The sequence below is a fragment of the Condylostylus longicornis genome, unplaced genomic scaffold (assembly GCF_029603195.1).
Source record: "Condylostylus longicornis isolate FDR11 unplaced genomic scaffold, ASM2960319v2 ptg000101l, whole genome shotgun sequence".
Taxonomy (NCBI): domain Eukaryota; kingdom Metazoa; phylum Arthropoda; class Insecta; order Diptera; family Dolichopodidae; genus Condylostylus; species Condylostylus longicornis.
In genome coordinates, this window is record NW_026578069.1 from 68070 (window position 1) to 88670 (window position 20601).

General features: G+C 21.7%; 1 protein-coding gene across 2 annotated transcripts in view; it reads left to right on the forward strand.

Annotated features, from left to right (window-relative positions):
• LOC129614113 (RNA-binding protein fusilli) overlaps nucleotides 1-20601 on the forward strand; it is a 124635-nt gene that overhangs the window by 1817 nt on the left and 102217 nt on the right. The window lies entirely within an intron of this gene.

Consider the following 20601-nt stretch of genomic DNA (forward strand, 5'->3'; position numbering starts at 1 on the left):
AGTTATGAACAAAAAACTGATGAGGTTGTATGGCAGCTACCACAAGCAGTCGAAACAAACATAGCCACAAGCATAACTGCCTTCGTAGATAAATTTCGAAGATCGAACTTCCACAAACATAACTACCTTAAAAACATACATATTTGCTTGTGCAAGAATATAGCTGCCATTTTATCATATTTGTTTTTGCAAAATTTCAGTATTGTAGGTTGAACAGTTTTTTTAGATAGAGTCAAATAATTTTTAAAGTTGTATGGCAGCTACCAGAAATAGCTAAGTAATTTCAACGACTTTTATCAAACACATTAGCCTTAATAACATATTCGTTTGTGCGAAATTTCAAACATCGTAATTTCCATAATTTCTTAGTCAAATAAATTTATGAAGTTGTATGGCAGCTAATAATATTATAGTCTAATAAATTATGAATTTGTATAGCAGTTACCCGAACCAGTGTCTCGATCATATCCAATTTAAATAATCATAGTCGAATTGACTCAGAATTCGGAGCTAATCAAAAACATACACTTATGTCTATATCTCAGACTATATTATTCCTTAACGTTAAAAATGGTAATCCAAATTTGGTATACCATTCGAACATACGTTCGTACGGGTATAAAAAGAGTTTTATATTTTGTATATGTAGTAGTTTTGAGTTTTTTTTTTTTTGAACATAAATTTATACTGTATGTAGCTTTCATATGAGAAAATATATCTATATACACATATTAATATTATTCTATATATATATATATCAGAATATATGTATATTATGAATTATGATGTATAATGAAGTTTTATAAAATTTTAATTACATATTATTTTTAAATTTTATTCATTAAATTCGAATAGTATAAATAATATATTTATATACATATAGGTATATTATCATTTTTAATAAATTCAACAAAAATATGTACAATATGAATTGAACTCTTTTTACTCAACTTCTAAACATCAAAAATAGAAATATCAAAAAATTTATATTTTAAAATAATCATAAAACTCTGTACGAGCTATTAGGTTAATTTGGAGAGAAATTTATATTAAATAAATAAAATAATATTCTCTTTTATTATGCTCAGAAATTGTCTTTTAATAATAACTGTTATCTTGGATTTATAATAAATATAAAATTTAAATAGCAATAACAAGCAATAACAACTCTTATAATAATAATAATGATATTGAAACCAATTGTATAACATATTATAAAAGATTAAAAAAAAAGTGTTATACTTATTTTGATAAGCACTATTTTAATTGTTGTTGTAAAAAATAAAAATAATAAAAAAAATGATTTGTGACATTTATAGAATTTTTTTTATATAAATAAAATTATTGACATTTTATAACAGTTATTTATTTATTACGAATTTAAATAAATAAAGGAGCAACGAGAAGAGAAATTAAATGTAAGTTTTTAAATATTTTTTTTTTTCATTTTTGTAAATATTAATTTATATTTATAATTATTATGTATTTCAGTTATAAATCATTTGTTTTGCATAAGTATATTATATGTTCCTACATACATATATACTAATTTTATTTATTTTGAAATTATTCCGAATCATCTTGTCATCTTATCTTGTATTATTTCGTATACACATTTTATATTGTTATATATACATATAAATTGTTATATATAAATTATTATAGAAAGTTTTCTTTAATTTTATTTTTCTTGATTATATTTGAGTTGATAATTTTTTATTTTATCTTTTTTGCTTCTTATTCTAAAACGTGAAATTTAAAATGTATTGAATTGCATTTTAGTTTTATACATTTACCTGCATACGTATGTATGTATATATATTATATATATTTATATATTGAAAAATGTTATTACATGCATATAACAATATATAATATATATGTATAATGTACATTTATATATACAATATCTAAATATTTAAATAAATCAATGAATTTTTTATTTTTGCATATACACAGAGTGAAACAAAATAAATAATATACTATTTTGAATTTTATAATTTTATTTTAAATATTAAATTTAAATTATAATGTAATTAATAACACAAATATAGTTATTATTTTACAAATAATACGTTAATATGTATAATAATTCTTTTTGGAAGAGAATGTCCGCAGTTCATCCAATTTAAAGATGGAAATTCGTGTTTTTTTTTTTAAATCAGGGTTTGCTCACAGATTTCACACGGTTTGTATATACTATATATTCAAATGACACTTCAAATTTTGAAAAAATTTAATAATGAATTACGATTTCTAGAGTTTAATCTTACAGAATTTTTCATCAGATCAGATCAGTGTTTTGAAAACTCTAAATCTGATCAAAATTTTGATCAGATGCTTTTCATAAATGAGTGACTTAACAAAAAGTGTTATACTTTTTAGAATAACTATCGAGATTGCATTAAATAGTTTAATAATTAATATCGAACTTATTATAATATGAAATTTTTAAAATTTCAAATTTCAAGTTTCTAATAGGGTCTACGAATTTCCTAAAATCTTTGAAATTTGTAACATAAAATCAAAGAATATAAAAATTAAATTTAAATTTTTTTTGTCATTTTACATGTCTAGACCATTTAAATCCTATAGACAGCGGCATTATTTCAATTTTCGTTGGCTAATAGTTAAATTCCAAATACTGTTTTCGAATAAATTTAAATTCTAATTAGAATAATATTAATTTGTGCTTGATTAAATTTTATGTTAATATTTTTCTCAGTGTGTATTCAATGTGTTCGTTCCTATATAATAATATCTGAAAGACTAGTTATGTTTTGCTATTGATTTTAAATTTTGTACACCTATAATTTATTTTACCAACACTATATGAAATTTTTTTTTTCATTAATATTACAAATTGTTTTAATATGTTTATGACTTGTAATTACTACTATTTTGATATTTTGTAGGTAAAATGTTGAATTATAATTACTCTTGTCGTTTTAAAAATTGTCATTGATTTCTCTTATTTTTATCTTGGAATTTAATTTTTATATTTTTTTAAGATACGGATTATAGGTTTATGAGATTTCATTAAAATGTATATGTACATGTTAGTATGTAAAAATTTTTTATCTCATGGAACAATACGTTTTTCATAATATGTAAAATTGTTAATAAACATGAACTTCTAGTGGTGTATAAATTTTAATTTAATAAAAATTTAATGCAATTTTTGATTGATTTTCAGCGAAAATTGCACAAAATTGTTTATAAACAAATTTCAAATTCTAAATTGGAAAGAAATGTTTGTTTCTGTGGCAAGAGCTTTACAATAGTAACATCATTAGAGATTTTTTAATAAACGTAACAAAAAAAAATGTTAATGTTTTTGTTGGGCAAAACCAAAATTCAAATACCAACTCTTTACGTCGGTAATGTACATTATACTTTGGTATATACGACGGGGTGTATTTTATTTATCACGATATCGCGTATATAACATCAAGGTTTAAACATTTGCTTTCTCATATATTATTGAAATATGTTGAGAATACTGTTGCTGAAATATTTATTTGAGAATGCGAAGATCTATACTGATTTTAAATTTGGTAAAGATCCATACTCTTACTGCACGTAAATCGCTATTACGATTGGTACACTGTAACTGGTACTTTCTATACAAATTGGTCTCGGTATTGGATTTTTTTAAAAAAAATCGTCAAATATAGAATATCGTTGATAACTTCTTCAAAAATTCAAAATAACTTTATTTTTACATCTTAAATTCATTTTTACAGTCAAAATAAAGTTCTTGATTTGTATTTATACGCGCCGATTCAATATTTTCTTACACTAAATAAAAAATTTTTCAAAGAAAGTTTGGGGTGCATATTTCATAAAAGTTAACCTTGAAATGATTTGGATTTATGTTGCGCCAAGACGGCGTTATTGAATTAATTCAATAATAAGCGGCTTTTATGCATGTGGTGAACTAAGAATAATATATTATTAAAATTGTGAGTATATGTAGGCTTTTTGTAATTCATTCTAAAAGTAGAATTTAATATGAGCAAATTTTCTTATTTAAAATCTAGTTATGTACAATAACAATGTTGCAATTTATAAAAATAAAAAAAAACTAGTCAAATGTATAAAATCAGTAATTGCGATTAATTCCTTTATGATCGTTATATTTATTATACAAAACTACATATACGTACCTATACCAAATAATATATATATACAATGTATATATATATATATTAAATTTTTGATTTGTTTTCCATTCTCAAGAATTTTTCTTAACTATTTATTTATATTTATTTTAAATATTATTAACAATTGCAAATAAAATGATTTGTTTGCAATCAATTTGCTATTTTTAAAAATATTTTTTCCGAAGGATTTTACAAATTGTAATTTTGTAAATTACTTGCTTATATAAAACGCACGTAACTTTAATGTAATTTTATAGTATTTTACTAATTAATATGATTAGAATGATTGAAATTCTTATTGCATGCTATAAAATAAAGAAAAAAAGCTTGTCATTTATTTAATTTTGATGTCACAAGCTAAAAATGTTATATGACAAAAAAAACAAACTTAAGTATTAGCTTTTGAATTTTAACATAGGAAAGGACTCAAAAATATCGGCAGTATATAAATTAAAAATTAATTCAAGCGTTTCTAAAGTAAAATTTTTGGATTTTTGAAAATCTGACATAATGTATAACGAGGCTTAATTAAAATATCAAAACTGCAGCACGGGGAAGTCATACAAAATTGTCTAATATTAGAATTAGATTTTTTGAAACTGTAATCTTCAACATGTTCAAGTAAAGTTGAATTTTTTTTAATTAAATGAAAATCTAATATAATAGGAGAAAATAAAGTGTTCATGAGGAATTGCCAACTCAAACTTGGATTTCAAAAACCATGATGGTTTTGCTATAACAGTTGTCCTATTTTTGCTGATTGCCGACGCACTTTTTCTTAGTAAACAAAACAAATTTAATATTATCGATCTGCCAAAATTAGGCTTAAATTAACAATTGCTTTTAAATTTAATTAATAATAAAAAAGAGAGAACAAAAAAAATTTTTGCCTTATATGTAAAAAATCAAATTGAAATTGCTTCAGAAATGAAAAGTTTAATACAGGATCGGAGCACAAAATTTATTTTGTTTTTGTATTTCTCAAATTTTTTCATGATTTATTTATTATAAGCGTCGTTTGACAACTATAATATACTTTATTCATTCTTTTTTAGAATACATAATTGTTTAGTATTCAAAATCAATGACATAAGACAACAATTTGTAATACTTTAATTTGTAATACTTGAACTAAAATAGTAGATACAAACTGAAATAAATCAAGATGAGGAACCATTCGTTTAAAACTTGCAATTTTCCCTTTAACAAAATAGAAAAAACCTATAGTTGAATAAATTTTTTTTACAAAAATGCAAAATTATTATATCGTAAAATTACCGAATATAAGCTCAAATAAAGTAAATGAAAACGCAAATTTCGTGTTATCATTACTTATATTTTATATACACATGTATTTATATATAATTTTTAAGATATTTCGTGTTGTGATCAACCGGGCCCACACGTGTATATTTGAATAAAATAAAAAAAAAATAATATTTTATTTATTTTCGTTTATTCAAAATTGAATAGAAAGAATAGAATACTTAATGTCAGCTTGATGGAATATTTCTAATGAACTGCACGAACATAATGAACAAAAACAAAAATTGACATTACAACTATTATACAAGATAACATTCTTTATTCTTTTCGATTTATTCTATCTTTGAGATGGAAATTAAAAAAAAATTCAACAGGAATAAAAGAACCAAATTTGACAAATTCGGAATATTTTTAATATTGGTAATGAATAAACGAAAGTGCCCGTTACATCTTATAATATTTTTGGAAATGAATCACTATAAATTTTTGTAATTGTATTGTTCTTTATTTTGTGTTTAATGAATTTTTAATCTATCCAATCCAATTTTTATCAAATTTTAATGATTACTATCAAATACGATTAAACTTAATCAAATTTTTATAATATGCTATTTAAATTGTATTCAAATTTGTCAACAACAATAAATTATTTATTCAAATCTGCATATAAGAATATCAGCACAAATCGTCGGTTGAGCACGAAATGTAAGTATAAGTACATATGAAAATTAGAAAAATATTTTTTATTGGAAATTATTTTGATTTAATCAAGAAGATAAGGATATGTTAACATACCTTGACAATTAGGGTATAACAAGCGCGCAGAAATGTATAACAAATAAAAAAACGCTGCTGCATCGAAATGTGCCTAAATTCCTCTAACTGTTTTATTTCTTAATAACTGCTCTTAAATAAATATGACAAAAATTGAGAAGTTTTTTAAAAACAATATTTTTTTTTTATTTCATATTTTATGAAAATCCAATTTTTATCACAGAATGGTAATTCGTTTACATGTTTGATTCGTTTGATGTTTGACATTGTACTTGGGTTATAAAGTGATTTCATTAAAATTACACTTATTGGTGGTAAATTTTATGAATCTATTCTGCTAGGTTATAATGGTTTATTTAATATTTTTAATGAATTCCTAACAATTAAGACAAGAATATTGCTACATTATTATAACAAAATTTACTATATAAAAATTTAGGCAAAATTAATACTAGATGTAGTCGAGAACTTAAAAAATCTACCTTTATAATTATGTTGAAACTTAAAAGTCTATTATTTTCACTATATACAAGTATAAATTGAATGATAAATTTTTTTATATTCTACGCAAATTTCATAGACAATTCATTAAAATATCAATAGATTTTGAAATTTAAATTTTCTTTATCTTGAAATCAGTGCAAATAATGTTTGTGCGTGATATCATAAAATTACCATTCCGTATTAAAAATAAATCTCTTATACTGAGAAAAAATTGCCTGCGCTAAATTAGAATGCTGAAATTTTGCATGACAAATTTCAAATTTGATTAACATTTTGGAAATGTCTTCGGTAATTGCCGTATACGATTATGAAAATGATTTAATCGCACTTTATTCAAGAAATATTAATTCTATTAAATTAAGAATTAAGCTAAAATACTAATTCATTATTCTCTCCCATAAGATAATATTAGATAGAGCTCAAATTAAGTATGATTATTATTGATTTTATAGATTAACAAAGTACGAACATTAGAGAGTTGACACGTTCAACTCTATTAGTGGTTTTCTTTATGTATTAAAACAATTTTTCACTGTCTTTTCTATTTCCGAGTGTGAATATTTTAAAATAAATTTTCAATCGACAATAGAAACAATCTGAAATAATAAATTTTCTTATATTTTATTTTAATTTTTTTAAATGGTATTAAGATCAATAATTTTTTTTTGTTTAAATAAAATCAAACAAGTTGAATAATATTTTAATAAATGAACCATTGAAAATGGAAGATGAATAAAATATGTTTAAATCTCAAAAACGAAATCTGTCAACAAAATTTTTTATAAAAATTATTAATTCATTTGTTATTTTAAAATTTTAAAAATTTAGTCTAACTTCCGATTAATCAATTTTTTGTAAAATTGTTTAATTTTATAAAAAATTGCAAAACCCTTAAAATTTTTCCTATGGTAGTATAATTTCCTAAAATATCAAACCAAACTTATACAAAAGTCAAAAAGCAGAAAATTTTAAATTTTACTTGTACTCAAACTTTATTTTTAATTGCCCCTTTATTTTTCATGAAAATCGTATAGCATTAACGAAAATTGGCCATCATTCGTTTACGTCATTGCTTGTCGGGATATGATGCTATTACTTTTGATTCTGGACTCAATCTTTTCTATAAAATGAAATTAATTTTTATAGTGAGTAGAAAAGGTTTAATATAATCAGTTTTCCCTTTGCAGTTTCCTTTACATTTGACTGACATTTAATTTTAAGCAAAATTATTAAAAACTTGTTTTTTTTTTCATCAGTTCTGCTTTTTATAGCGGTTTCCTTTACAAAATTTCATAAAAGTGAATAAATTTAAAAATAATAATAAAAAATTTATAAAATTTATTTGATTTTTTTAATATAAATATTTTATGTTCATAATGAAATTTTTATATTAATTTTATAGTGTTGCCACTAATAGAATATATTATAAAAATCTTTCTTTAAATCAATATTAAATTTTTGTTTAATTTTCTTATAATAAAATAAATTATAAGACCAAGCATAAAAGTAAACAAAAAGGAGATTTTTATTTTGAAATAAAATGAATTCCGATTTAAAATTTTTGCTAGCAAATTTAGATATTTGCGACTTGTAAAATTTTCAAATGCCTTTTGGTCATTTTTTGACTTTATTTTGACCAATTTTCATTTTGATTTTTCTCTTGTCTTTTTTTTTTGCGGTTTCAAGTCTCAAATATATTAATGTGTATATACCCTTAAAAAAAACGCGCCATACATGTGATCTATAAATTTATTTTAATTTATTTGCAAAAACAATCCTCAAAAGCGGGAGGAGTACAGAATCCTTTATCATATACTAACAAAATTTAATTATTTTAGAAAATTTACCGTGAAAGACAGCATTTCTTCAATTTCTCATTAAGAATTCAATTATAAGTTATTACAAATTGCTTAAATCGTTTAAACTTGCTTTGCAAAACATACACCTGTTGTAGTATAGAATCCAAAACTTTAACAAAAAATTTATAAGAAAATCACAGAAAGAGAAAAACAAATTTGCAGAAAAAAAAATTTTATTTTAAGAAATAAAGCATAAATAAAATGTTCTACTCTACATTCGTTAATTAATTCCATTTGATAAATCGATAAATTTTCGATTAATATTTCGATTTTGATTAAATTTTCTGACCCGTATTCTCTTTAATAAAATTATAATAACAATAATAGAGTAAATTAAAATTTTAAAATTTAAACATTATAATGTCATTAATGTATATATGTATACATATGTATATACGAGTATAAATTGCCAAAGAATACCATGAATATACATATATATATTTTTTTTTGATTTATCAATCTTAAATAATTACGTACTCTAATTCATGTAAATCTTCTTGAATATCATTAATAAGTTCGAGCTCATTTTTATAACAAAATTTTACTATTTTATAGTTATACATTTTTTTTATAATTTTTTTTTTTTCGATTTTAATTAGATATTTATCTATTAAATCTTTTTATTTATGTATAAATAGAAAATAGGAAAAAAAACACAAAATTTTTTTTTTCTCTCTTCTCTTTGTTTTTAATTAACTTTTAAAAAAGTATTCAAATATGCGTTTTTAAAGATTTTAGAAAACGTTTAAACTCTTAGACAGCAATTAATCAAAATTTGAAGACAAAAAAATAAAAAAAATCAAAGAAAACACAATCAAAATAAAATTAATTTTTTTTTTTTTTTGAAATTTTTATTTAATTTTTTTTTCAATATTTTGTTCAAAATGAATTAACATAATTAATTTTCTAATATTTGAAAATAGATATACTATAGATACATAAATATAGAAAAAAAAAATTTACTATATTACGTCGATATTTAAAATTAAGGGGTTAATGCACTATTTCATATAGCAAATGTAATTTAATTTGTATGTCTTCATACTATATAAAAAAAAATACTATTAATAAGAGATTAAAAGAAGCAACTTATTATTAAAATGCAAATTTTAAAATGACATGATTTATTACATTTGGTATTATTGGGTCAAGATTTACTAAAATTTTCACAAGTATAATAAGATTTCGGAGTTAAAAAAAAAATAAAATCAATTTCTTAATTTTTTTTTTTTTCAGTGTATACTCTTCTATGCATACATATATATGTATGTAATAAATAATATTAATTAATTTTTATATTAATTAATTTAAATAAATATTTATGTATGTGTTTGTTCATTTAAAATCATGAAATTTAAAACCTTAAAATGCAATTAATTAAGATTTTTTTTTTATATGTTTTTAAATTTGATTACTTTTATTTTTAATAATTATAATATCAAAATTACATACGAAGAAAGTATATCTGGTAGCAAATTAATCAAAAAATATCTTTGCCAATATTAAAATAAATAGCAAAAATTTTATATCACTTTGATTTTATAAAATTTTTGCAAAAACTCAAAAAAGAAAAAATTCAGTTTAAGTCAAAACATTTTAAATAAAAATAAAATTTTTTTATTATTTTATTGAAATTGAATTAAAAATTTAATTTTTAATTTAATTCGAATTTTTTAAATTTATTCATGATAATTTTTATGCTATAAAATGTTTAACTTAAATTTAGTTCAAACATATTGCATTTATTATAAAATTATAATTTACAATGTGTTTGTATAATAAAAAATTTATAGCATATTAAAATGTTTTTTTAATTTTCGGTTAAAAGCAAAAAAATACTTTTTTAAAAAAAAATTATCTTGGACTTTGACATTTTTAGAAAAGGGGGGTTTTCCCTTGAATTTGTATGTATGTAAATTGTATATTGATCTTAAATTGGGCGAAAAACTTTCTACCAAAATTGAAATATAAAATATATAGAGTTTTTCAAATTAGTTTTGAAAGTTTTTACAAAAAAAAAAATACAAAATTTTTTAAAAATTCTAGAGAATGAAATTTCCTCATGAATTCTCGATACTCCGATTATATAAGCATTTGCAAGATATTTCACTCAAAGAAAGTTATAATTCTGTGGAAATTTATCAAAATCATTTCTTGGCTAACTTCAGTTAGTGATAAAAATGAAATGCTAAAGAGTCAATATTTTCTTTATCAGTAATCCATGAGCAAATTAAGAAATAAAAGTGTTTAAACCAAAACTAAACAAACCTAACTAATTAATATTATCGGCATTTACAAATTTCCTAATATCGGCTTTTGGCTAATTTCCACAGAATTTATTATTTTATAAAAAGAAAAAAAATCACATATGTACATGAATGTTAACATTTTTGCAAAAAAAAATACTTTTAGGCGTGTTATCACTATAGATGTGATAATAATAAACAAATCTCTAAAAATTAACAATTAAATGTTAACTTTTTTTATATTTTAGAAAAATCATATCTTAAATAAGGTGAAAAGATGTAAAAAAAAAATGAAAAATTAAAGAAAAATTACCATTATAATTTTGTGCACATTAAAAAAACATCCCTTATATGGGAAATCAAAAAATAATACACTTCGTATATTTTCACAAACACATAAGGCTGCTTGATAAATTTTCCAAAATTCATACAATTTTGTTATTGTAATCTAAATTGTGAATAAATTAAATTTGCATTTTTCTCATCCTGCTGTAAATTATTAAAGGAAAAACAAAACAACATTGTCTGTCGGTAAATTAATTATAAGATCTGAAAATATTGATGGAACATAAAAAAATATCATGTATAGAAAGAAAACACAGACAATGACACAATCACTTTGTATTTTTTCACTTTTTTTTTGTTGATTTTCTCAACAAAAAGCCTACGCTTCAATAGTTTTCAATTCATACAATTCGTTTTTAAGTAAAACTTAAAAAGCCTCTCTTCTCCTTTATAATTTTTAATAGTACCCATATAGGATAGAAACGGAATATAAGAAGAATTTGGTTTGAACGGAAAAAAAAACAGAGTAATAAAAATAGTATTTATTTTCTTTTTTTGTTTTTCACCACAAAATTAAGAAGAAATTCTAAATACACCTCGACTTTTATTTTTTTTTATTTGTTATTTTTTCTATGTAAAATTATTATTGTTTTTTTTTTTTGTTATTTTCATTTCTACTGAATGAATTTTTTCTCGAGATCTCTTCTCTTCTATGAAAAAGAACAAAAAATGGATGAAAAATAAAAAAACAAACGAATGAATGTAAAAAACAAATTATAACGAATATAATGTAGGTATGTACATATGGAAACCATTGAAACCGGACATGATTTTCATGTTTTTTCTTGTATTCTTTTCTACTTTTGTTTGAAATTTATTTTTTTTTATATTATTTTTTATTCTTTGTTAAGAAACAAAACAACAACAACAACTATAATGTTATACTCTTCTATCTTAAAATGTTAATGCTATTAACAATTTTAAGACAATCTCTTACGATGATTTCGATGTCCACTTAATTTACAGTAGAGATAATCTGCTATGTACAAGTGTAAGTACATAAATTCATATTATATTTGTTTTGTTGTTATTATTTGATTTGGCTGTCAATATTATGATCTTGTGATGTACTGTTCCTTATATACTTATACATACATATGTGAATGTACTTGTTGTATATAAAGAAGCGACAAGTCATTATTATTAAAAATTAAAAAGAGATGCAAATAGATATAATTTAAAATTGAAAGACAAATATATTAAAGATTGAGAAAGGAAAACAGAGATAAAAATAGCAAAATTTATTTAAAAAAAATTTTTTTTTGGAAAATTTCAATTCAAAAGTTAACCAAGTGTAAAAATTTAAAAATTGAAAAGAAAATTTAATAATAATATAATATTAAAAAAATAATAACAAGTCAAAATACACAAAAGTAAATAAAATATTTTATGTAATCAATGCAATATATGTGCATAAATGTACAAACATATATAATTAAAACTGGTTAGGTAATGTAAGTTTACATTAGAGAAATTAAAAATATTTACTTTTTGTATGAAGTAAGAATGATATGTATGAGTTATAGAAGAGTTCAAAATATTTTTAATATGACTTTTTTTCTTTGATTATCGGTGGTAATGTTATTTAGAATAAGTCTTATAAATTTTTTTCTTTCTCAAGAATGCTGTAGGTCTATATACAAAACACTAATATATTAGAAAATCAATAGGTTAGATATGCGTATAAAACAAAATTTTGAAAGTTAATTCGCCATTTTTCAGATTTTTAGCATATTTTGAATAAAATTGGAAATATATTCTTTAGTTTGTCCATCCATTTTTCTATTTATAAAAACTGTAAATTATTTAAAATAGAGAGCTATAATTTCATGTAATAATGTTGTGAAACTATTATTTTTCAAATTAACAAATGCAGAAAAATTATGACAAGCTTTTTTCATCGTGAAATTGCATTGAGAAATGCTTCCATTTGCCAAAACGTCTGTTTTAATTACGAGTATATTGTCTTTTTAAATACCGGGAAAAGTATATTTTCTTGAACATTCTTCTTTCAAAAGAATAAAATTGTAAAAAGTTTGAATTTCAAAATATTTTAAACATTAATAAATTGTTTTTTTTTTTATTTGCTCTCTTTTTCAAGTAATCGCCTCAAAAGAATAATTAAATTTCAATATTTTACAACTTGAAACTTTATACAATCTTTAATAAATATTTATATAAAGAAAAATATTGGTAAGCGATTTTCTACCAGAAAATGGAACTATTTATTTTTAAATGCGTATAGCTATTTATGTTCTACCCCAAGAAGTATGCAATAATTTTAAGAATTATAATATTAAGAGAACAAGCTTAAACTTGAGTTGATGAAGTTAAAACTAGAGTTTAACTGGAGAAATGTTGAAAATCTTAAAATTTTAAAGAAAAATGTGTTACTTTGGAAACTATATTATTTTGATTCGATTGGTATATTCATGTATCCGTACATGTAGCATAATTCAAATTAACAAGAGTAAAAAAAATTTTGTTCTGCATAAACTGTAGAAAGAAGAATTTCAACAAAATTAATAATTTTTATACAGACATATACATACCGTCACGATACCGTTAATATTTCATTTTTATCTATTTTAGATTCTAAATTAAAAGAAACAAAAAATCAGACAGTTTTCTTTTTCATTTTTGTTCTTGTCCATAAATTTTCGGACCTTGGATCATTAAAGCGTTTTAGCTTTAAGCTTAAAATTAATGTTGTGTTTTATGTTTTTTTTTAAACATTTTATTTTTTGTAATAAGATGCCATTTTTTAGCTTCTAAACACAATTTTATTAATTTTTTTTTTTTAATTTATATCTTGAAAAATTGATTTAGAAAGTTTTGGAGAGAAGAGAAAAAATAAAATATAAAAAAAAAATTTGTTGCATATTATTAATTTTTTTTTGTTAATTAAAAGAAATTTTGTGTTTTCATTTTGAATCCGAAAATATGTGTAGATATGAAATAATATAAATAAAATGTTAACATATTTATACATACATAAAAATATTTTACATACGAACGTACATGTATAAAAGAAATGTTTTTTTTTTTGGTTTTTGGGCTTACTTTTACAAAAAAGAAAAAATCTGGAATTTCCAAAATGTTTCGCTTTTAAAAAAAAAATTTTCTTTGCGTTTTGTACTTTGTGTATCTTTCATCTTCTTTTAAACATATACATATATACAATGTTGCGCTTTTCTCTCTGGAATCATACAATCTTACATAAACATACATTCAAATATTAAATGTAAAAAGTTATAAAAACAGCATTCTTGTTATATGCGGGGAACTATTGAGCAAAATGTTATACTGGTTTAAAGAAAAAAAAAAAAGTAAAAAATCTTATATACGTAAAAGTATTAAATTTAATTGCTGTCCGAAAAGTAATGGGAACAGCAGTTATAAATAAAGTTAAAAATCGGAATCTTATGAAACATAGGAATATGTGCGGTCTATAATAACAATGTGGTTCAAGAATCAATCATAAATTTTTAATTAACAAAATTTTTCCTACGTTCTAATTTTAAAACTTGAATTACACTCTTCAAAATCAACAGATGTATATACGAATAGACTTTTAAAATTTGCCATTGTCATAAGAATATTTCAGAATTACTAGCAATCACACTTTCATGTTTAATGTCCAAAACTTCTCTAATATATGGGGAATTGAATTTGTTTTATTAATGGAATATAAAATTAAGCAATTAAAACACATTTTTTCTCAATAATTTTGACTTAAAATATGTCAAATTTTTTCTGATTATTTTAAATTTTAATATTTAAATTTAATGTCCAACATTGTAAGGTGTGGCGGTGCGAAAAACGTGTAACACAATTTCAAATAAATAAAAAAAAATTATTTTTCCTCTGTAATTTATCTGCGAACCTATAGTTCAATAATCTGTTGGGCAATTAATGCTAATTATGAAAGCTACCTTTACACAAAAAATTTCTGTAAATAAAATAGAAATTTATGAATTTTAAAATTAAGACAATATTAAATAAATAATCGAACTTCATCATTCAGAACACGTTTAATATGACATATTAAAAAAAATTGGAATTCTTAAAAGAGACGGAAGTTTAGACATTTTAAATAATTGCCTGTATACTAGTACTTGTATGACAATTACCAGTATAAAAGCTCAATTAAAATGCGTTTGTTCGAAATACTTCAGATTAAATTGTCAAAGATTCTAATTGAAAATAACAATATTTAAAATTCCATTTTCGCAAAATTCTCAATGAAAATTTTTCTACTTGAATAAGAAAAATTTCTTCCTTAAATTATAAACGTTCATACTGTATGACAACAAGAATTATTTTATTTTTTTATTTTCACAAATTCTCTTTTGATACGAAACCAGAGTATATTAAACTCAGTTTTATTATTGTAACCAGTCACCTCATACTTATGAACTTCCTTCTACTTATGCATACTCGGTTACTACTATGTATGCATAACTACAAGTACCTTCTTCTGTATATACTTATATTAATGTATGTACAATTGGTACAATATATTCAACAGTTTGTTTCTGCACATTTCATGCTCTCATTTTTTACCTGTACATACATTTAAACATAAAAAAAAATTACAGTTTTTTAACTTTATTCTGTCGGATGCATTGCAACATTTATATATATATATATATGTATATTCCCATATGTAAGTATGGATATGTATAATTGTAAACTTTAATTATAAAAAGTAAATAAAATTTACAAATATATGTGAACGCGAAAATTCAAAAATATTTAACATGTTCATGTTAATAATGTAAAAGAAAACGAGAAAAATTTTAATTACATATATATAAAATAAGAATCTTGAAATTCTTTTACGGTTATTCGTTCAGAATTTTGTTATTATTTTCTCTTTTATTTGGATTAAAAATTTAAAGTTGGTTTGTATGTAATAGTACACGTGTCACATTTTATAAAAATATTTTTCTTTATTTTATAATTTTTTCCAATTTTTCATCGAAATTTATTGTATATTGCAATTTAAATAATTCGAAAATAATTACAGGAGACTATAGGGTAAAAAAATCTTTTCCAAAAATTTATTTTTAAATAAATTTTGGCATAGAAATTTTTTATAATTAATATTTTCTATTTTGAGGACTAGAATACAGTAAAATAATATTACATATACTGTAAGATATAATTGGCCAAAGAGCACTTAAGGTGAGTCTAACATCAAACTTGAGTTTTTTATGTAAATACCTAATTCATACTAAAAGTATAGTACAAATACGTAAAAGTACCTTTAATATTATAATAGTACTTCTAATTTGATGTTTGTATAAATTGGTCAGAAATACTTTAATATAAAAGTTTATAATAACTATGCTACTAGTTATACGAGTTGAGACTGTTTATATACATATATTAAAGTAACTTACATAAATCAAATTAAGGTTGTAATTGAATAAATATTTAATTTGTATAATAATATTTGAGTAAAGTAGGAATATATTTTTAGAAATTTTCACTGGTTCTAAATTTTGTAAACAAAATTCTATAATAAATCTATGCAGTTTTCAACTTTTTCCAGTAAACATAAATACACTTGACCCTAGTACAACGCGGTTATTATATTTGTATGTCACAATATCAATGCGTTCTACAAAATTGAGTTTTGTAATACGAAGTCTAAGACTTTTAACTATTACTTCCATTATGTATTTTAAATTTTGAATTTCTTAGAACTTTTGCCATTTTCAGCTGTTCATTATAAAGTCAATCAATGTAACTAAGGATAATTCCCAAAAAAAAAATCTGTTAAATTTTATAGCAAATAATCTGAACTTTAATTTAGCGATTTCTTGATGAGCATGTATAGGAAAATACATATATGAACAAGTATTCTAAATATCTGAAAAAAAGCAAAAAACGCACTTTAAATGAGTGCACAGTTTTACGTTATACAAGGTAATTAGGAATGTGTATTCTATTCCTATACAACGCTTAGATCTGATTAAAGTGTGCAATAATAGGTGTAATGGATTATAATTTAAAAATTAGGAATTCCGCTGTAGAAATAAAGTTTGAAGTGAGAATTTTATTTAAATGCAAAATTTTTACTCTATCTTTTCTTTTATGAAAATGTTTTTTAAGAGAGATAGAATTATAACACCTTCATGGAAATAAATATTAAAATATACATCTATGTTGCTATTTGCATATATTTCCGTGTGTATTTTTCCTACACATTTTAATACAAATAATTTTTAAAACTTAAATTTATTGAAAGAATCTATGAGGAAGTTCTTTCATTTTTCATATTGATTTATGAATTTAATTTTTGCTTTTGCATAAATTTCAAATGATAAATTATATGATTGGTGATATTATCAATTATAATTGTAAGTAATTGGATTAGTATTATTGTTTGTGTATTGCCGACTCAATAATAATAAAATTTTTACTAAATAAATTTACAAACAAACTACTTTAAAATGAAATTGAATTATAAAAATTATAATCCCCCCCGATTATTATATTGATAATATCGGAGACTATATACAAAGTTATACACGTTATCGTAAACAAAATCAAATATTTTCGTATATTAGTTTAGTATTGATATTTATATATGTAAAAATGTAAAAATACATATTTTTGTTGTAAATAAATTTTTATATTGAAAAATTTTTTTTTGATAAGATAGTCATTTTTTTGATTACACAATTATTTATAATTTTTTTTTATCAAAATTTTAAATTTACCTATACATACATGCATACATACATAAGTATGTACATTAGGAACGTAATTTCTAAAAGTATATTTAAAAAATTAAAATAAATTTGAAAAGAAAAAACAACAACATGCCTAATAAAAAAAGAAAATTTACTTATACAGATAACAGAAAGTATGCAATAATTTGCAAATAAATAATCTTACTATAATATATTTAGATAGTTCTTTATACATAACCTATAAAATATCGACCATATTCAAGACGAAAGCTGTGTTTTAATATTATATGTTAAACACAATATACATATATTATATAATTTTACTTTGTGAATTCGAGCTCCAAATTAATAATCTTATTAATCTCGCTATAAATATAAACATAATATTTTTCACTATTCAAAAATTCTGCCTTGAAAATTCGGATTATCTTGGTAAATGCCGATTGTATTATTGTATGTGATCCTATTTCTAATAAAGTAATTATAACATTATGGTGAACTATTCCAGAGTATTTGAGAGATTGTTGTAAATTAAACACTTTTTATATAAAAATCCTCTTATGTATAAGAATAAAAATTATAAGAGAAAAAATAACTCAGGCTAGTTTTAAAATAACTCGATTAAAAAATAACTATGTTATTTATCGAAAACGTCAAAGTATATGTCACAATTAATACGACTTGTCAACTCTTACGCTTATTGAGAAAAAAAATAGCTCACCAGATAAAGTTTATTATTTTTTATTAAGATAATTAAGTTAAAAATTTGATACGGTCTTGTGAAGAGACTTTAAAAATATCAAAAACTTTGACGTTTATTTTCCATCTACCGGAACAAATTTCTATAAGTAACTGGTCAGTACTCATTGGTAAACTAAACTTATCTTTTCCCATTTGATGACGTCAACTTAAAATAATTTCTTGAATGAAATTATTAAAATGTCAAAGAACTACAGAGAATTAGAATTTCTGTGAATTTAAATTAATATTTTTTAACATCTCATAATAAAAGTTATTCGTATAATAAAAAATACTATGTGTAAAAATAAAATTAATTCTTTTATTACAAATGCATTTTTTTTATTTGACAATTTGACAAATTTAATTTTGTTTTTCGATTATTGTAGCAAAATTTTTACAAATTGTTTAAGAAATTAATCTTTATTATTATCTTATTGTTTTTATTTAAATTTTAATCGATATATGATTAATTGTCAAACATGCACATTTTTTGACATATCTTATTAATCAATAAATTAAATATTTTAAATTGAATTAATTTTATAAAATTATTAATAGTACAATAAAAATTTTATATTAAAATTTTAATAAAAAAAAACAAAATAATTTTAGACGTTTCACAAAATAAAATGCCATCTTTTGGTGAAAAATTGTAAAATTCTTAATTTTTCTTATTTAGTAATTTTTTTTTTAAAATTCTGGCGACGATTAGAAATGACGTTGTCAATTAATTATTTGATTGTTATAAGCTGTTAAAGGTCGACTTTTAATTTTTTTGGTTTTCAATTTTTTCAACAAAATTTCTTAGTTGTTGTTTACTTACATAGCGCTATTTATTTTCTTTAATTTTGTATTTTTTCGTTTTTTGTTTCTTTTGTATATTTCTACATATAAAATTAAATAAGAAAAAAAAAAATAACATCTAAAAAACAAGAATTCCCACGTACGAAAAAAAAACCTCTAACCACAACGTTTTTTGTTTTATTACAAAAAAAATATTAAAAAAATAAAAGAGAAACCGATTTATTTTTTATTTTCTGTTTTGACATCTTAAGAATTTGGCAATACTTATCTACATTGCCATTAAAGTCATTATGTTAATGTGTATATAGATATATGTATTCAGGTTTTAATTACTCAACTTAAACTTATTACTTGAAATACATGTGTATGTAAGCACATATAATAGCAAATTATAATAAATACAAAATGATGAATTACCTTATTATGGCTTTTGATGTGAAAAGCATCATCAACTTTTTAAAATATTTTAAATTAAATAAGCAATGTGTATACATGCATATGTAAATGTATATACATACAACTCCTATTAAGTTAGAACTAAAATGAAAGCGACATTATCCGAAAATTAAGAAAAAAATTATAAAAACATTTAAATATTCAATATTAATATTGCTGTTACAGTTACTCCAAAGGAGATATAATATATGTAATTCAATACAACAATACACAGTATAATTAAATCGTGAGCATTAAAAATTATAAATGACAAATAATTTGACAAAAACATTAAATAATATTATCTAAACTCCATTAAAACGGTGACAGGAATCTCAATATCTGTTAAACTATGTGCTTCATTTTTCAGATTACTTGGTTTATTTACTTATTTCTACTGTTCCCTTAAAGGAAAATTTTCCACTAGCACATGCCATTCTTTAAGACTCCAGCAACTATAGTAATAATACTTAACATTTTATGTCAACATTATATTAAATGGTTCTGATTCACACTTTCCACTGGAAACATATAAAATTTGGCTGCACAGTAAATATTATTTTATTTGTTTGAGAATGTCTTCAAATAATATCTGCATATTTGATACTCGTATAAGAGGTAATTTTGATTAAGCGCACACCGAATCCATTTACGTTTAGCAATAAGTTGTTGTTAATCTGTTATAACAACGATCGTTAGCAAATCTATCATTATTTCATATACAAAGTAGATATAGTTAACACAGTTTATGTTG